Below are 14,940 nucleotides of genomic sequence, written 5' to 3'. Positions count from 1 at the left end.
CCAGAATACATAATGTACAACTTTTCAAATAATACCACATTTTTTTAAGTGGCACAAGCTAAGTTTATAAGGTTTTTACTCAAGTGAAAATATTTTTAAATAAAACCACATTCCAGTATAATGTTAATGTTGATGTATGTCTTCTAGGACATTATGGTTGTCTTCTGGCGTATAGAACATTTGATTGCAAAGTTGAGATTTCCTTCACATTTTTTTATACGTATCATGTGATAAATTATGTCATTGGATCATTTATAAGTTAAATCCTAATACTAGGTTTTAGTTCAGTAAATTGTGAGTGGTGGTTAAGTATACTTCAGTAAGTACAATATGAGTACTTTTTAAATATGCAGCAAAAACTACGTCCAAATATGGATAAACTATGCCCAAATATGGATAAACTCAGCTTGTGCCCCAGTAACTGTTACAAAGCAAGGAATGCTTTGCCTGTAGAATTTTATAGTAAGAGAATTGAAATTCGTTCCCAAATGATGAATTTATTTATTTATTTATTTATTTATTTATTTATTTATTTATTTATTTATTTATTTATTTATTTATTTTTTATTTATTTATTTAACTTTGACAAAAGTCCACAGCATTGATGAACACCTATAAACGTCAACCCCAAAACAAATATACATAGAAATAAAAGATGACCTGCAAAATCTACAGATAAAATACATAATAAATGTAAACACCTACAATTACATTAAATAGTGCTTAGTACAATGGCAGACTGACACCCAGGTACAGAGATTATAACCGGTAAACAGAAAGGAAAGAATAAATGAAATTTTAACTCGACCATTATTTATAAGGTCAAGATATTCTGAGACCAGCGATAAATGCCTGGTTAATTCTTAAACAAAGTACTTAGCATGTTTTTTTTTGTTGAGATCTTGAAGACAATTTATGAGTTAGTAGGCTGTTGAGAAAAACTTAAACACACACGATGCTTTATACTCCAAGGATAAGAAGCTTTAGTCTAGAGGCTATTCCTTGGTTTTGAATCTGAAGATCTCCTTCATCACATCTAAAACTAAGAAATAAATAGAATTGCTAAAAATAATCTTTAAAGTTTTGAAAACTAATTAGAAATGTTATTTTTATACATTTTATATTATTTATATATCTTTTATGTAAGTTTATATATGATGTAAACCATGATGAAAATTGTAGTGGTCACACCACTATTACGATCTGAGGATGCAATGTAAAAACGTGATGGTAAACACATTAAAATACTACCGGCAACCCAGCACTGTATATCACATTAGAAGTAAATTTTAATCAACTTATCAACATCTCAGTAGTGAATACAAAAGCTGTTATCATTAAAGGTGTGAAAGTTTCAAATTTTGGTTAGGAGTGCGAAAATGAAGTTCAGCAATTGCATTGACACCAGACGTCGACCCCCTCCCCACCCTAAATGAATGAAGTTCCTTTATTGAACTTGTGGGACATTGTGTGATTGCATGTGCCTTAGTTTGGATCAACACTTTGTCAAGTATTCCTCAACATTTCAAATATTTCAGAGCTAAAATCTAGTGAAATTCTCTGTTCTAATGTTCTACATGTATTGTATGTATATTGTGCTACTAAAAAATTCACTCGTTGTGACAACGTTAGCCTTTGAAGTTAACACATAGACGTTTCTGGACAACTCAGATATGTCAAGTACATGTGCTTAGTTTGTACAGTGTAGTGAAGCTCTCAAAAATCCAGTTCTATGTACCTTAATTATTTTTGACTGATAATACCTTCTGAGGAACACTGAGACTCGATCAGCTCTGTTCATTTTATATGTGTGCCTTTAAATTTCACAGTTTTTTAGCAACATGTTAATGAAGGAGTTCACAGGAAGAAGTTCATGTGTTAGGCCCCTTTAAAATTCACAAAGTGTATAAACAGCTTCTAAACAAAATAGCAGTGAGCTTCAACAACTGAGATATATACCTGTGTTACAATTAAGCTAGTGAACTGCACAGAAAAAGTTCTGTATGTGTTGGGCCCCTTTAAAATTCACGAAAAACAGCTTGTGAGCAAAATAGCAGTGATCTTCAACAACTGAGATAATACCTGTGTTACAAGCTAGTGAACTTCACAGAAAAAAGTTCTCTACGTATCGCCGGTATGTGCCCCTTTAAAATTCATAACAGCTCCTGAACAAAATAATAATGATCTTTAACAATCGAGAACTTCACAGAAAAAAGTTCTTTGTGTATCGTGCCCCTTTAAAATTCACAGCTTCTAAGCAACGTACGGTACTACACCGTAAGCTAGTAATCGTGGACAATTGAGATATGTTAATTTCAAGTAGCTGCTGTTACAATCTTTGCCTATTCTAAAGTTCAAGTAGATAATGATTGGACAATAGCCTATTTGAAGGTCAGCATGATTTGTTAGGTAATGACGTACAGCACAATTCATTAGTCATGATGTGTCAACTAAAAGCCTGTCAAATTCATGAATGTCCAAAATACAATAATTCTGGGTCAACGTACTATAATTTGACATGTAGTGGATTCCAATTGAATGAGTATGTAGTGCTTTTGTGTTATGATATAACCTTCAACAATACTGCATGGAATTACTACTGTAGCTAACTGTAAATTAAAGTAGTTGGTAAATTGTGAAAAATAGGCGATAATGATCTAGGAATGAGATTCATTTTCTGCCCTACCTTTTATCTACATCCAAGTGTACTTGCCAGGTTTTCACAAATCAATTACAGTAATCGTCTAATACTAATATACATAATCTCTTGGTGAAGCCTGGGTTCACCAAGGTCTTCAATAGTCCAGAGGCTATCCTCGGCTCTGAATCCTTGGAGAAGACTTTAAAGCCAGTCTCTATATAGACTACCATGATAGTGTAGGATTTGCTAACTCTTTCTCAAGTTTATCTAAGCAACACTATCCGATATTCAAGAGAGGCAAGCTTAAAATTGTCTACCGATATTTTTTTATAAGCTTAACACATACTGTCATAGTAATAATGAAGTTACCTTTAATATTAGAATCTAGTTATTGAAGCAACTACATACAGTAATATTAAACCTTTATTTTGGTTTGAACATTATATTTATTAGTTGTCATGAAGGAAGTCTTTTGTAATGCTTTACGTCTTTTTAGAGTTTCCTGCCCATTTTTTATACATTAAGTCAGATCATATTGACCTAACAGTTGTCCAGAAAGAATTTGCTGTTTTTGTGACATTGATTGCATCAAGGATGGATTTATATATATGATATGATATGTGTTTTATTGTCATATATATATACTGATACATATATAATGAAATGTGCATTGATTTTGCGTGTAATGAAAAATTTACAAAAACAATATTCTGTAGAGGACTCCTAACACGAAATTGATGCGTCAATAGAGAACTTAAATTGATTCATTAAGAGTGCGGACTGCAGTTGGGTAAAAGCTAAACAATGTGCGATTAGAACCTGATTTGATCGAACGGTACCGCTCGCCTGAGCGCATAAGTTGGAATAAATTACGTGCTGGATGGAAATCGTCTTTTACAATTGACTGAGCTCTTTTCTTTACTTGAGCGTTGTACAACTCATTAAGAAAAGGAAGTTGACATCCAATGATGCTACTGGCAGTGTTAACGATTCGATTGAGACGTTTCCGGTCATCAACTGTGGCATTGCCCCACCAAACGATGATTGACAGTGTCAGGACACTCTCAATCACCGCTCGGTAGAACTTAATTTCACAGATAAGGAATCTTTCATTTCCTGAAATTTACATCAAAAGTTTTGATCTGATTCTATCAGACCGTTTCATTTATAAAATTTATTAAAAGCCATGTGGATCATGATCTGTGTGATATATTCCTTTTTAGTTTTAATTCTGTCAATCGTAAAATTTCTTGTAACAATGAATGAATTTATTCTAGGTAAGAACATTTTTTTACTTCGTAAAACCAGTGTGTAGTATACAACGCTATCATGCACACAATTAAATGTGTTTTCAATATCTTCATAATGAAAAAGAAATACTTTTCTTAATGCAATGTTGCAAATATGAAACTAACTGTCAAAAAGCGTTAGCAAATACAAAGATGGTAAAACGTTTCCATCAGAAATATAAAGCTATCTCCTCCTTGTTTTTCTTCCAAATTAGTACAGACATCGATAAATGATCGCGTACACTTGTATTCCAAAGGTTTTTATTCCTAATGAGTAATACCAAACTATTTAATGACGAAAATAACAAAAAAAGTTTGTACATGACTTCCAAAAAATAGAGTAGGTAGGTCTGAGTTTTATGTATTCATTTTTTTTTCATTTTTGTGTGTGTGTGTGTGTGTGTGTGTGTGTGTGTGTGTGTGTGTGTGAATAATTTTGACGTATAGACAAGATACTCATTGGACACAATACTAGTTTGATTAGGTGTAAACAAAGTACATGATGACAATTAAATGTGAAGTCAATGAACGCAATATACAGTCTGTACTGAATAAATTCAACTTGCATTTTTGAAAGACTTGATTCCCCTGGCATGGGATTTTAAAAAAGAATTGACCAAAGCTATTTTGGGAAGAAAATGTACACAGAAATAGATGTAAATTCTTACCAGTTTATGTATTTTTCGAATGTGAAAAATAACATGTTTAGGATTGGTGACTTAAAGTATGGTCGGTTGGGTTTACAGGAAACACACAATTTTTTATTTTATTTTGCCTAATTAAGCCACTTTTTCAAAATAACTATTCAATTACCAAATGTAACATAAATCTTTATACTATAACAATATATATATATATTGATGTTTATGTTTACGTACTTTGTCACTCAACTAATTACTTAATATTTTATCGTAATGTTTATTGCTACCAAACTGATGGAAATGTATTAGATTTTGTCTAGATACAATAAATTATTTTTATAATCACACAGTTTAATATTCAAAAACTTCATGTAGGTTTCAGTTATTGTAACTATAGTTACAAGCATATATACAAACTTGAAACATTTCCTGTTTTTGTCAAAATCATTCATGCTGTTCAATCTTACAAAATGTTTTTCAAAGGTACAAACAAATGAAAAATATTGTGATGATTATTGTGGGTATTACAAAATTTGAAATATTTTCATGGCATTGTGAATACAATCCTCATCCATATGATCACTTTAACACAGACATTGGATTGCTGAATATTCTGAGACCTAGTTTTCGTACCAGCCATTTTAAAATGTATAGCATGTTACAGTCAGTGTACGTTTATATTGGCCCCCTGTTAATTCTTTATCCTCTGTAATAGCTGTGTGTTTAATAAGGCATGGTACTCAAAGACATCTTTACGTTCTGCATACTGATTGTACATGACGTATACAGTATAGCCTGTTGACATCACAATCTGTTTTTTATTTGCTATTGCACAAACCTGTTTATATCATGAGCTGTGTTTTTGATTCATGATTCGCTGTCGCACAAAAAAGACCGATGCAAGGTATTTAAGTGATGCGTGCGCTGACCAGAAACAATTCTTTCTTCTTCTTTTCTTTGCCTAACTGCCATTGGGAGCATGGCTAAATGAATTGTTGCCGTTACTCGCATTACAAGCGGTTTTTGAGACAGTGAAGCGCAAAATCACAGATCGCAGTTATACAAAGTCAATTCTCAATGAAAAACAGCATTTTGTATTTTTCTCCACAAAAGGCTTTCACTTTTTGGAAAAAAGAAAATGCAAGGGGTAATATATTGATACATCTGTTAATTTGTGTGGAATGAGAAAATAATACTATGACAGAACCCTATACCATGTGAGTTCAAGTGTGGCGTACTTAGGGTATTTGCGCAAGTCTTTGCACTGTTCTCTGTGCCGTACTTTGACGAGCGTAGCAATTTAAAGTACATCAGAAAACACTGCAAGCACTCGTGCAAATACGCTTTAGTGCCCAAACTGGAACTTACATGGCATGGGGTTCTGTTATTATTACACATGTTTATCCGAAACAGCAAATTTCCATAAAAATCATACAGTGCAATCATGCAATTTCGTGTGTAGTGAATGATCGCATCCTCATTTGCATATCATTTGCATGCAGGTATTGTAATGATGTTTTTGGTATTGCACAGTAAAAATATCACTATGTCTGAATATTATATTGTCCTCCATATGCTCAATCCAAAACACAGATCTGACAGGAGTGCGTTCAAAAGATCCTGTGAAAGTACATAAATATGGACATTAATTACTACTTTATTTGGACATGTGATTTACAACTGACAAATTGGTCTTTTAAAACAGGTGTGTTTGTCAGTTTTTATAGTTGATAATTAAGATAAAACTGCTGTCATTACTGTACAACGACAGATTTGTTTGAATTTAAGAGTTTGAACTTTGTAGAAAAGAATGTATTGGTTTTATAGAGGTCGCCAAACACTTATTTTTAAAAAAATGTGAACTTTAGAGATTAACGACATATCTTTTTTTAGATATTTTGTCAGCTAGTTTTTCATCACTTCATTCAACTAGGTTAGACTGTTTGAAATTAGCATTGACTGAGATTTGATAATTTGATGAAGATTTGATAACGTCATTTGATAATTTCAATAGAATTTGATAATTTGACTCATATTTGAGAATTTGAATAAAAATGTTGATAACTTGATATTAAAAGTCATTTGATAATTTGATTAAAATTTGATAATTTGATGAGTCATTTGATAATTTGATTAGAATTTGATGAGATTTGATAATTTGACTAAGATTTTATTATATGACAGATTTTATTATTTAATGAAGATATGATAATTTGGTTAAGATATAATTTGAATGAAGATTTGATATTTTGGGTAAGGTTTGATAATTTGAATGAAGATTTAATATTTTGGTTAAGTATGATAATTTGAATGAAGATTTGATATTTTGGTTAAGATATGATAATTTGAATGGAGATTTGATAATTTGGTTAAGATATGATAATTTGAGTAAGATTTGATAATTTGGTTAAGATATGATAATTTGAGTAAGATTTGATAATTTGGTTAAGATATGATAATTTGAGTAAGATTTGATAATTTCATTTAGAGTTGCTCATAGAGAAAAGAAACACCTAGTGTCAGTTTATTTATAGAAATATCACTGGAATTCCCTCGTTTATGTCTAGTGTAAGTCATTTTTGTATAGCTGGCTCTGAGATATAGTGTGTTGTTGCCAAATAATATTGTACACTCGAGGGCATTTAGAGGATGTGCCACCTTGTGATTTGGTTACAAACTCAAAATGAGTTTAAATTTGTATAGTAACAAGTTACTCTGTTGTAATACAAATTTCCTAAGACTGTACCATTATCTCATGGGTAGAACAGTTGTAAGAATAGACTGGGTGCATTCTGTGAATGATTGCCAGTGTACTGGCTAAGGTTCATACTATCAGCAAGATTTTTACCGCTCTCAGCCCCTGGAAAGTCTCGATCTGTCCACATATTGTTGCTAGATGAATGTGCATTAACTTGATATATGACAGGTAAGCACTAATGGATGATATACATGTAGTCATTTCTGGCAGCTAGTTCGTGATTTTTTTGGAAAGTGATAGTGTCGTTCTCAAGTAACATGTATGTGTTCAGTGAACTGGGTAACTAGGTAACTGGGTAGATCTTTAAGTTATAAATATGAAGAGAAGTATGAACAGATAGTTATCTTTCCATTAGTTAAAAGTGATAATCTGTCATCGATGCCTACAGGAACCTCTACACTCAGAGAGAAAACACATATCATGTATATTGACAGACATACAGGTGTTTCTAGCCAAACTAACTACTAGTATCTCAGCCAATTTGTCAAATGTGTTATTATCATTCAAGGTGTGATCAGTTGATCAGTTACATTCTTTGTTTGTCGTCGGTGTGCAGGAGGTTTGTTGTTACATTTAGAAAAAATATACCAATTTCATTTTGCTCAAAATTTCCACGGAAGACTGTATTTTATACTATTGAGAATGAAAATACAGCACAAATATCTTCAGAATAGATAAATATTTGTAAATAGTTGTTTTAAGACAATCAAACTGTTGATTTTTATTTATTTATTTATTGATTTACTTATTTATTAATCTTTCATGTACGGACACCATTTCAGTGCATTAGCACTCTTCTCCCAATGGAACCTGTTGCAATAATTTTGACTTTTACATTTCACCAGAATACAGTAGATTCAGGTACAAACAGGAAATGAATCACCAGAAAAGTGAATTTTACATGACATGCTAGCTTTGTGGTTTATTCTATTTGAAGAAGAATTGTTTCTGGTCAGTGCTTGCATCACTTAATACCACCATTTAGATCATTTTTGTGTGTGTGTTTGTCCAGCCCATGCAGTCTACAGAACTGGGGGAAAACACAAAAATAACCCTCCCTATATTAATTGCTACTTCAGTGAAGACAACTGCAGATCGAGCCAATCATGAACAAGCAAATGACATCTGCCTCACATTTACACTTGCTCTAAAGTGCTCTAAAGTACTAAATTAAAAAAAGAACAGTAACTGCCATAAATAGTCGATTGAGTGACAGGTTTGTTGAAAATTAACAAAAACAAAACAAAACAAAAACCTTGCATTGTCGCACCACTTCAGACAAAATGCCCTGACCAGAAACAATTCTTTTTTTTTGTTGGCCTAATCAATATGGTTTCACTGATAGATTTAAGATGTTATGTCACACTTTAATAATACAATAGAAGACAAAGAACATCATTTGATATATTATAAACTATAGACAAAGCAAAGAGATAAGTTATTTAATGTCATTTATAATATCAATTCAGAATTCAATAGTGTAGAAAAGAGCAATTTAAAATTTATAATGCAATCAAAACTAAAAGGAGATTATAATAGCTCTCTGTATATATGTGTAAAATATTTAATCAAGAAAATTGTTTTACTTATATCAGATAAGTAATTAAAATATCTGACAATATGTATATATACCCTTAGCAGTATTGAGTCACCTGTGGGTAAACTATATTTAAAATTTATGTTTGTGTAGCAGTACATACACACATATACAATCAAATTGATTATTAGGTCCACACCCAAAAATCAGCACCATTTGAATCACAATTCAACTTATAACTCATTCTCATAAACCAGAACTGTTATTTCTATTTAGCTGACACGGCGAAATAAAGCTTTGGTTTCTTTCTATGAAAGTGTGGTTATTTCAGCTTAATGAATATTCATGAGTAATGATGTCATAATGATCTGTATGTTTTGTAGTCAAGCATGTTCATTGTAAATGTGTATTTAACACTGATCGGCAACTGTTTATACTTATACACTGACTTATACCTGAGTTGTCACTGTGAATGAATGTCAATGTGACTAAATATGCCTGTTTACAGGGCCATTCCCTTGAAACAACAGTATTTTCTGACTGTTTACAGTGAGTCCAACAGGCAGACATAACGTGAACAGTCCTTCTTCATGCACAGAGTGAATGTGTACATGAACAGGCAATTCGAAAGACATGTGTAAAAGTTACTAGTTTCATTCAAAACCACTATGACCACCAAATTGTAAAATGTAAATTTTAATTTTAATGCTAATATACGGGCAGTGCACTGGGTGCCATGAACACAGTCCTGGAGTTTCGGAGTCCTGTGCCCGGAGACCATAATGTGCTAAAAGGTCGTGCTTATCAGCGTTCAGCCCAGATTCAGGCCCTTGTAAAATTAAGAAAATTATCGTAAACAACACTGCCGCAACCACAAGTTGTGAACGAATCACGTTATTTGAGTGAACTTGCATGAATTGGTAGATATCAGCTTGTTGTATTATACCCTACTTGTAATTGTATGGCCGTTGTGTAACTTTCTACGAACTCGCAATCATATCTGATGGTACACAGCATCAGTAAAATCCATGCTCTCACAAACCCAAATTGATACTTCCAGGCAAGATTTGTAAATTGTTATTTTCTGTTCATATAATTCCAAACTTCTCCGTAGGATGACAAAATTCAATTTTGGCAACAATTAAGAACTCAGCTTGTCCAAGTCAGGTTATTAACCTGATTTTGACAAGCCGAGTTCTTGTTGCTGAAATTGAATTTTGTGTGGTGTACTATCATGCCAAGGCAGAGTATATCACATGGTATGCATGAGGCAATCTGATTGGTTGTAGTGTTGATGTACAAAATAATGACAGGAATAACCAATTTTTACGTAAATGGAACAACAGCCTTTTGGCAGTGCATCTTGGATGGTGCCATAAAAGTTTACTGCGGTTTACAATGATGCTTATAACTGTACTACTTACAAAGTACAATGTCTAATTAGTGGTATTTTAACAATTTTCAGAGAAGATATTGTTGGTTATGTAATAAAAAAAATCATAATATTCGTATTATAGCTAATACATACAGCTTTAATGGATGTTTTGAGTCTAAGTTGTAAAACAGTTTCGACAAATGTTTGAGATGAAGCTAGAGCAGCTTGAACAAATATATATAAATGCCAATAAACTATCCTGACCAATATGTTATCAATAGCTTTTAATGTACTGTTATTGTATAAACATTTGCATGTTATTTGAATATTGTTTTATGGGTGAAGTCATTTATGAAGTCTGACGTTACATTGTAGATGCAATTGATGACTAAGAGATTTCATGCTTGGCCAGTGACATACATACAGTGTTTAGAATAACCCCCCCCCCCCACACACACACACACACATACACACACAATACGTACATGTTGAAAAAACATGTTTTGCACATTTTATAGAGGAGCAGTGCTAAAGTGAAAATTTCTACTTGCTCTTAAAGACAAGTTTAATAGCTAATTTTCAATTCAATTCAAGTATCAATTCGTCATCACCACCACCACCACCACCACCACCACCACCATCATCATCATCATCATCATCATCATCATCACCACCACCACCACCACCACCATCATCATCACCACCACCACCACCACCACCACCACCACCACCACCACCACCACCACCACCACCACCACCACCACCACCACCACCACCACCATCATCATCATCATCATCATCATCATCATCATCATCATCATCATCATCATCATTGTCATCGTCATCTTGGGTATCATTGTTATTTACAAGATTCACATACAATTTACATTTAAGTGATTTGTTCTTAATATGCATAGTTCAAGGACATGTTCCACCTATTTTAATCCACAACGAATTCTAATTGAACAGTTTGAGTTTGTCTTGTGATGTCACAGACAGACAGACAGACAGACAGACAGACAGACACTTGACTCATCTCATCTCCCAGAGTCATACATCAATGACAAGATATCTCTCAGAGATACCACCTCTGACGAGACCCCACTCTAAGATATTGATCAGCAATATAAAAGGTAGTCAGATGTAAGCTATAAAACCTGTGATGTTAGGATCTCTAGAGAGATCAATGCCAATAGTATGAATATTTATTGATTGTTTCCGTTGTCAGGAATCTTCTACACATACACATCACAGCGACATCGTAAGTCGACTTTTTGTGCCACTGGAAGACTGGAAAACTACTTTCTCAATTACGAGTATAAAGTTGGCGTCAGATTCAGATTCAGATTCAGCTAGCATCATATTGAGCGTCAGATTCAGTGTCAGATAGCGTCAGATCCGAAGACACCTAATAATGGCAATATCTCAATTTGTGACTTGTAAATGATGTTTGTTTGTCTCTTAATTCATTTCTCCAGCGATTGATAGACTACTGCATGTAAATAAGGCAAAGTGTTGAATTTTTTATTAGATTGTTGACTTACATTTAAGATTATAGTTTTATTGCATTTGAAAGTCATGAACAAATAAATTATTCTAGCCATTTAATCTGCTTTTAGTTTTTACATATTTATAACTAGCTTCTTATCTCTTTCTTTACTTTTTTCAATTATTCAGAAAATGTTCAAAAAATAGATAGTTATGCTTCAGCATTTCATTTAGGACAGTATTTTGGTGAAAAATTCTTGCGATATGCAAATTATTTTCGTCAGGAATTTTTTTTTCATGATTGCATGTTCTAAATACTTTTTGTACATTTTCTGAATAATTGAAAAAAGTAAAGAAAGAGATAAGAACCTAGTTATAAATATGTAAAAACTAAAAACAGATTAAATGGCTAGAATAATTTAATCTTGATAAGTCTGTGTTTGTAACTCAATATATTGCAATAAGCTAAAATTTGTGTAAAAAGTTTATTATTGAATGTACAATAACAAACATTTTACACATTTATTAATCTTTTGCAATTTGTTAATTTACAAACAAGGACTTTGTCAATGTTGTTTCACACGGATTTTTCAAGTAGGAAGCCATGATAAAATAGTTCTATAAATTAAAATTCCAAAATAAATTCCAAATCCTCATCCATATGGCCCCTTTAACCTAAAAAATGTATTCATAGACTTCAAAACAACAAGCAGTACAGAGATGAAGTTGTCAAGTAGTACAGAGGTGAAGTTGCCAAGTAGTACCTGCATATTTATTAAAGTGAGAAAGTGGATGAAGTACGTGTTATAGCACTCTGACTCCATAGTTTGCCAGATTTCAAGTTCGGTTCATTTGATGTTTTCTTTTTTCGTCGCCGTAGTACCAGTACATTTGAAAGAGGAGAAAAGGTATTAGACTTTAATATGTATCTATATGTTGGGCCAATTACTATACTCGGTTTACAAGAGATTTGACCTTCTTGTCAAGGATATCATTCTAACGATTGATTAGAAGCCGGCAATTTTCAGTTTGGTCATCATTGTAAGAATACCTATGTTACCCCGTAAGGAAAATGTTTAGAAAGTAACACATAAAGCTGAAACTAGAGTATTCATTTTTCGATCAACAATTTTATATTCACTAAAAACTGTTAAAATATCAATAATTATATGATGATTTGAGGTTGATTTTTATCCACTGTGGCACAGGTAGTACAGTAACAGGTTGAAATTGTGATTGTGTTGGGTCCAGTGTACCCCCTAATGATAGCCAATTTGTGTTGTTGTGAGTCAAAATGATAAAAACTGGCATTTCTTGTGAGGCACTACACAGAAAGAGATTGGGGAACACCAAATTTTGTTGCGTCACTAGAAATTGTGTGCATCAGTGGTACGTCAAATTGGCTTAGAGGGCATACTGATTGGGTCGATTGTGTTGGTACGGACCCAAAAATATATATTTTTTATTGGATTTATTGCATTATACTTTGTGTATACATCTAGACAAGTATGTTTACACACAGGGGATTCAATTCTGTTCAAGAGAGAATCCAATCACAATGCTAAACAGAGGCATAAAGTTACAAATGACTGTTTTCTTAAAAGTAAAATGCGTCATAGCATATACTGTTATTGATGGAATCTTTGGATGCTTGTTAAAATGAAGATAAATAAATGAATAAGTAAGTGAACAAAAATGGAGCACTTCCAGACAACTTTCTTACTTTACCTCTCTCTCTCTCTCTCTCTCTCTCTCTCTCTCTCTCTCTCTCTCTCTCTCTCTCTCTCTCTCTCTCTCTCTCTCTCTCTCTCTCTCTCTCTCTCTCTCTCACACACTTTTCAAAATATATCAGAGACAGTCCATCTTCAGTGGATATGTTATTTCAAAAAATGTGAGTGAAATATACGTTTTTAATAAACGTTTTCTCCACACCCCCACCCACTAAATCTTTAAAAGTAATATTCTACAAATACACTACGGTAGGTAGTTTAATAACAAAATAAATCCCTTCAAAGATGAAAAGAAAAAGATATTCATGACTTACGAGTATTTGATAGTTGCCTTCAAGGCTATGTCTTCTGTTGGTTGTCAAGTCGTAGATTGCCTCTAGCATCTGAAAGTGAAACCCTTGAGTTTTATAATTCTTGCTTTTAATGTGTCTTGATTTGGTTTATGTCTAACAATTCAATCTTTAAAGGTTGAAGAGGCTAATCTACCGTACCACTTGAATGCAGATTAATGTTTTATAATTATGTTTATATTCCAGGTACATGTCTTATTAATCTGACCTATTGAGTTAGAGAATTTCATTTTTTTAAAGAAAGTTTTGAAATTAATTTGTAACTTTCTTAATACTACCTCTAAGCGTTTAGTATCAGTGCTTCTGAAGTTGTTTTTATCTTTGAAAAAAATTGACTATTTTAATCTTTTCAAATTCTTTTGTGATTTAAAAAGATTTTCTCTAATTTCTCAATGAATAGTTGTCATATTTTGTCAGTCAGTTTTATAGTACAACTACAGTTGCAAATTCTGTCTGTGTGTGTCTCTTGATCTCTTTGTCTCTGTCTCTCTCTGTCTCTATCTCTCTCGCTATCTCTCACTGTCTCTGTCTGTGTTTCTCTATGTCTCGCTTCTCTTCCTCTGTCTGTCTGTATCTCTGCTTTTCTGTCTGTCTGTCTCTGTCTGTCTGTCTGTCTGTCTGTCTGTCTGTCTCTGTCTCTGTATCCTGTCTGTCAATTTCTCTCATTCTCTCTCTTTCTCTCATTCTCTCTCTCTCTCTCTCTCTCTCTCTCTCTCTCTCTCTCTCTCTCTCTCTCTCTCTCTCTCTCTCTCTCTCTCTCTCTCTCTCTCCATGAAAATGGACACATACAACAACACATTTAAATATAGGTTAAAAAAATACATTTTTGTGCCATATTTTGCATTTTTTCTGATGATCAAATGTAACATATTATATCAACAAGGGTGTATGCAGTATATCAATTATCATGTACTGCCCACAGCGTTCTTATGAAACCCATAATCTCTCTTTGGTATTGTCGAAGGTTGGAATTTTATTTTGCGATGTATAGCTGTAGGGCATGACAAGACTACATAGACCTTCATGAACAGAAGAAAGAAAAAGAGTTTGCTTTCAGTTACCATGGAAACATGATATACTTAGTCAATTATTATCGTTTAGATACTGTTATGTTATGTTTTATTGTTCTGT

The sequence above is a fragment of the Glandiceps talaboti genome, chromosome 22, assembly GCF_964340395.1.
Source record: "Glandiceps talaboti chromosome 22, keGlaTala1.1, whole genome shotgun sequence".
NCBI classification, from domain to species: Eukaryota; Metazoa; Hemichordata; class Enteropneusta; family Spengelidae; genus Glandiceps; species Glandiceps talaboti.
Note: the sequence above shows the minus strand (reverse complement) of the source record.